This window comes from Citrus clementina, unplaced genomic scaffold (genome assembly GCF_000493195.1).
Source record: "Citrus clementina cultivar Clemenules unplaced genomic scaffold, Citrus_clementina_v1.0 scaffold_4, whole genome shotgun sequence".
Taxonomy (NCBI): domain Eukaryota; kingdom Viridiplantae; phylum Streptophyta; class Magnoliopsida; order Sapindales; family Rutaceae; genus Citrus; species Citrus x clementina.
The window spans coordinates 4,096,653-4,102,652 of record NW_006262274.1 but is presented as its reverse complement, the minus strand read 5'-3'; positions in this window follow the sequence as shown (position 1 = coordinate 4,102,652).

The window sequence follows — 6,000 nt, the reverse complement described above, 5'->3', positions numbered from 1 at the left end:
CCTTTGATATAATGTTAAAAAATCTCTTGATTGGAACCCATATCCATGTGAATCCTAGGAAAAGAATTAACTTAATCAGTCATCCGTTTAGCAATCAAAGATTTGAATTGCATCGCGCAATATTTCTCTCCACAATAGAAAGTCAAACTTCAACTTCTGTCTCTTTCCTATGCTGTTATGTTTCATTTTAGTTCTCCACTTCCTGTCTGAAAATGGTCAATTGAAACCAAACAAATGAACAAAATCACTCTAAGATGATCGTCTCGTGGCTATTGAGAACGAATCGAATCAGACGGTTCCATTTTTCAATCTTTCTGACTTGCTCTTATGAAACCAAGGTTGGAAAGATTGAGAAAAATCATCCATTCACAACCACTAATGAAGGATTCCTCGACAAGTTAAGGATTAGTAATCCTATTTAGAAATCGAGTTGGATTCGATCTTATTAATATCCGAGGAAGGTAATAAAAAAAGAAAGAAGATGAGTTCTTTTTTACTTTTCTCACTAGGAGCTGTGCGAAATGAAAGTTTCATGAAGCCAAACTTCAACTTCTATCTCTTTCATATGCTGTTCTGTTTCATTTTAGTTCACCACTTCCTGTCTGAAAATGGTCAACTGAAACCAAACAAATGAACAAAAATGTCAACGCCAAAAATCCTTCTCATCCTTTCGGTACTCTTTCTCACCATTATCATCTACCATTTATCATCTCGTCATCAACTCAATGAAGAAGAAGAATTTGTATGCGTTGATACAGGAAGAATCCATGGCCGAAGATCGATGAGAGAAATGTTGAAGTACTTAATGCAAATAACTTCAGTGACTTCATTGTCAAGAATCAGTATGTGATAGTGATGTTCTAGGGGCAATGGTACACCCGGTGCCAAAAAGTAGCCCCCGAGTCCGCTGCAGCTGCAAAACAACTGAAGGTTTGGTGGCGCTTGCAAATTTTGATGCTGATAAGGAGAAAGAGTTGCCGGAAAAGTATGAAGTTCCAGGGTATCCTACATTTTATCTATTTGTTGATGGATTATTTGGTATGGAAAATCTTGCACCAACCGGATGAGTTTCTGCTTTCACTTCTGTTTGATAGCTGAGAAGAAAGTTGACAATGAATCGGGTGCTTTAAAAGTGTGGCAGTTGAAGTGTTCAACGTAGATTCAATGCTCTTAAATCCATAGAGAAACTTATGTATACGTGATAGAGTTGATTTATATAATCAAGCACTTTGACAATATACCGATTATTCGATGAGAATTTGAAGTCAAAATGTGAAACGTTTAGCCAGATTTTTCTGGTTTTTGCTCCTCTAATTTCAAGTGCATCTATTCAAAAGAAGCAGATAGATGTGGTGACCTCATTATGGCTATATATTGGATACTACAAGCGAATGGATTTATTTATAGATGCAATTTTTATTGCTGTGTTCATAAGGTAAAACCTAGGTAACACATCCATCATTTTCAGTAAATATCGTCAAGGTAGCATCTGAACACAGATTTTTCCATATTCATGAACCAACCGAGTTCTGCAGTAGCAATCATTCATATTTATGATGATAGGTAGCTGCTACTTTCCTGCACCATTTCACATGATGCTCCGTTACCGAAGTTAAATGCTACTTGTGAATCAAGATGGCTGCGATATTTCTACTTTGTAATCATCTATCACTGACTAACCCTGTAGGGATTTTATTTCGACTTGGATGAGGATGAAACTGGGAGTCTATGTTCCAACTCTAACAACAGAAGACAAAGGGTATGATGTTTTGAGTGCTGAATATACACTGTTTCTTCGAATCCTTGACAGTACAGAGGCGCTTAGTATTTGAGTCCAAATACTGATATATACATCAATCATTTTAATTCTTGAATCACTCAAATGAAGTATTTCACTGTCACTGAGTGGATTATTTGGCCGGTTTTAAAGTGATAATAGAAGGTATATTTGTTCTTACTAATAAAAGTAATGCTCCAATTTGATTTTATTTTTTAATTTTAAAGGGTTCTGATAGTGAGAAGGTCCCTGCTGCTCAAAACTGCACATTGAGATAAACTTTTATCAAACATCAAATGTTGATGTTGTGAAGATTTTCAACATTGATCCCCCAATTAGACGCCCTTGGATTTGATGGAAAGGGCCAAAGGGGGAAGGTCAGAAGTTCAAGTATAGCCAGTTTGGTTAGTATCTGCCACATCTCAATGGTTTTTCTAAAGGCTTCGGAGATTTAATCAGTATCTGCCACATCTCAATGGTTTTCTAAAGGCTTCGGAGATTTAATTAACTGGAACATTTACTGAAGTACTCTGCATGCAGGTGGTCAATTCATCAGGACTCCAATTGCAGACTTCGTGCTTAAGAACAAGCCTCGGATTGTAACAACTTTCACTAGAGATAATGCTCATGTGATTTTTTCTCAGTCAAATGAAACAGGCAAACCCTATTTTGAATATCTTTGTCCTTATAACAACATGAGATCTAATATATTTTGTTTTGATTTAAACATGCATAAAAATTCCTTTTTGTGCAGTTTGGCTTTTTGCAAGTGTAGTTAATGATACAGAGAAAATTCTATTCAAATTCGAAGTGCCAGCAAGAACTCCGCGACAGAGGGTAAATTCAAAAAATTATTAGTTGCAGTATTGCATTTTGGACGCCTAGTCCCAGTGCTACATTAGTTCTTGTTTACAATTCAGTATAACTACTGAGTCTAATCCTCGGCTTGCCGAAAAACTAGTTGCAGTATTGCCTTAAGAAGTTCAGCTTAATCCTCTTTTTGGTGAATGTCATGTAGATATATGTGGACTAAAATGGTGAATCCAAAACTTGAGCAAGTTATACGTCAGCGTTTTGTTAATGTTTAATGAGCTCAGGTATCACGAGCTTGGCATGTGGGTTACTTAAGTCTGAAACGACAGGGAATTGTGACGTTTTGAATAAAGGCTTAAGTAGAACATGTGGAGTGCACGTGAAGAAGAGAATCAAGTTAGTTAAGAAAGCTGTTAGTACAGGTGGCAAGAATCTGTGAATTCTGGAATTGATATCAGCCATTATATAAGCTGGTTAATGGGGCAGCTTCATTATTGATCTAAGAGCGTGATAGAGAGAGTTAAGATAGAGAGAAAGCTTAGTCTTGTTCCTAGAAGTTAGCTCTTGTATTACTCTGTAAAGATTACTTGAACCATCAATAAAGCTTGCTCTGTGAGCTTCTCCCGTGGATGTAGATTGTGTTCTTCTGCACAATCGAACCACGTAAAACTTCTTCTTGTTTCTGAGTTTCATTAGTTTCTATTTTCGTTTCTTGGTTTCTTCTGATTACAACCATTTCCATTAAAGGCTCTGTCAACACTCAAAGGTCTTTATTTAGGGTCTTAGCATCTTGTTGGTTAGATTTGTGATCTTGGGCAGTGTATTGGGTTGTTCTTCATTTTCTAAAGCACCCAATTCACTACACGTGGTATCAGAGCTTGGTTAACAAATCAAGATCCCTGTATGGCAAACCCAAAGATTGACCTTGAGAAGTTTAACGGAAAAAATGACTTCAACATGTGGAAAGTAAAAATGGAGGCTTTACTGGTTACTCAAGGCCTTGGTGATGCAATCCAACCAGTGACCAAGAAGGAGGGTAAAGAGTACTCCACATCCAAGACTCCTGAGCAGGTTGCTGAGATTGATAGGAAGGCTAGAGGGACGATAATCTTGAGTCTTGCAGATTCTGTAATAAGGGAGGTGGCAAAAGAACCTACTGTAGCTGGTTTATGGGCTAAACTAGAGAGTATCTACATGAAGAAATCCCTGGCAAATAGGTTATACATAAAGAAGAGGATGTTCACATTAAAGATGATGGAGGGCACACCATTAGATGATCACCTGGATGAGTTTAACAAAGTGTGTGACACTTTGGAAACTATTGATGCAGCCCTTGATGATGAAGATAAAGCCCTTCTATTGATAAGCTCTCTGCCAAGGTCTTATGGAAATTTTGTTGATGCCTTAATGTATGGCAGGCAGACACTATCTCTGGATGAAGTAAAGTCAGCACTCAATACAAAGGAACTGCAAGGCAAACAAGATCATCTAGGAGTTGAATCTGGTCAAGGTTTAACAGCAAAAGCAAAATCAGATGGCAAGAAAAAGAAGCAAGGCAAGTACAAAGAAAAACCAAAAGATCTGAAGTGTTTCTTGTGTCACAAAGAGGGACACTTCAAGAAAGATTGTCCAGAAAAGAAGTTCAAAAAGAAAGGGCAAGATGGAGGTGCAGCAGTAGCTGAAGAAGAGGGCTATGAATCTGCTGGAGTGTGCATTGCCACAGACGGCAAAGATAAAGGTAAATGGGTTCTTGACTCAGGGTGTACTTTTCATATGAGCCCATATAAGAGTTACTTTACTGATTATTATGAGTATAATGGTGGTAGAGTAATGATGGGGAATAATGCTGTGTGTAAAATCATGGGAATTGGCAATATTAATCTTAAGCTACATGATGGAACCATTAGGGAGCTAAAACAAGTCAGGTATGTGCCTGAGTTGAAAAGAAATCTGATTTCTTTGGGAATGCTTGATCAGATGGGGTGTAGTGTTAGGATTGAATCAGGAGAACTGATGATTGTCTAGGATTCACAGATTGTTATGAAAGCTAGCAGAAATGATGGGGTGTTCATCTTAGATGGGGATGTGGTTTATGGTAAAGCCAGAATGTCCAGTAGCTGATACCATTGATAAAATCAAAATATGGCATCTTACGTTAGGACACATAGTTGAAAGGGCATTAAAGAACTTGAGAACATGGAGTATTAGTGAATGAGAAGCTTGGAAACCTAGACTTCTGTGAAGATTGTGTGCTAGGCAAAGCAACAAGATCTAGTTTCAAGAGATCAGTACATAAGTCCAAGGATAAGTTAGAGTATGTTCATTCAGATTTGTGGGGGCCTGCTCAACAGATATCTCTAGGGGGTAACAGCTATTTCCTATCATTCATTGATGATTACTCCAGAAAGGTATGGGTCTATACCTTGAAGAGTAAAGATCAAGTGTTTGATAAGTTCAAAGAGTGGAAAATGTTGGTTGAGAATCAGACTGGTAAGAAGCTGAAGAAGCTTAGGACAGACAATGGCTTAGAATTTTGTAATCAAAGGTTTGAAAAATATTGTGCAGAGGAGGGAGTTGTGAGACACAGAACTGTTAGGTTGACACCCCAACAGAATGGCCTGGCAGAAAGGATGAACAGGACACTCATGGAAAGAGTGAGGTGCATGCTTGTTCAAACAAATCTTCCCAAGTCACTGTGGGCAGAGATACTCTTAACAGCTTGTTACCTGGTAAACCTCAGTCCATCTTCAGCCATAGAATTCAAAACACCTTATAAAAGATGGACTGGACAGCCAGCAAACTATGGAGATTTAAAAGTCTTTGGCTGTACAGCCTATATGCATATAAGCCAAGGAAAGCTAGCTCTAAGGGCTTTAAAGGGCATCTTCATAGGTTATCCAGAAGGGGTTAAGGGATTCAAAATCTGGTGCACAGATATAAACCCTCCAAAATGCATAATTAGCAGGGATGTGATATTCAATGAAGAAGATCTCATGCCCAAGAGATATCTCTAGGGGGTAACAGCTATTTCCTATCATTCATTGATGATTACTCCAGAAAGGTATGGGTCTATACCTTGAAGAGTAAAGATCAAGTGTTTGATAAGTTCAAAGAGTGGAAAATGTTGGTTGAGAATCAGACTGGTAAGAAGCTGAAGAAGCTTAGGACAGACAATGGCTTAGAATTTTGTAATCAAAGGTTTGAAAAATATTGTGCAGAGGAGGGAGTTGTGAGACACATAACTGTTAGGTTGACACCCCAACAGAATGGCCTGGCAGAAAGGATGAACAGGACACTCATGGAAAGAGTGAGGTGCATGCTTGTTCAAACAAATCTTCCCAAGTCACTGTGGGCAGAGATACTCTTAACAGCTTGTTACCTGGTAAACCTCAGTCCATCTTCAGCCATAG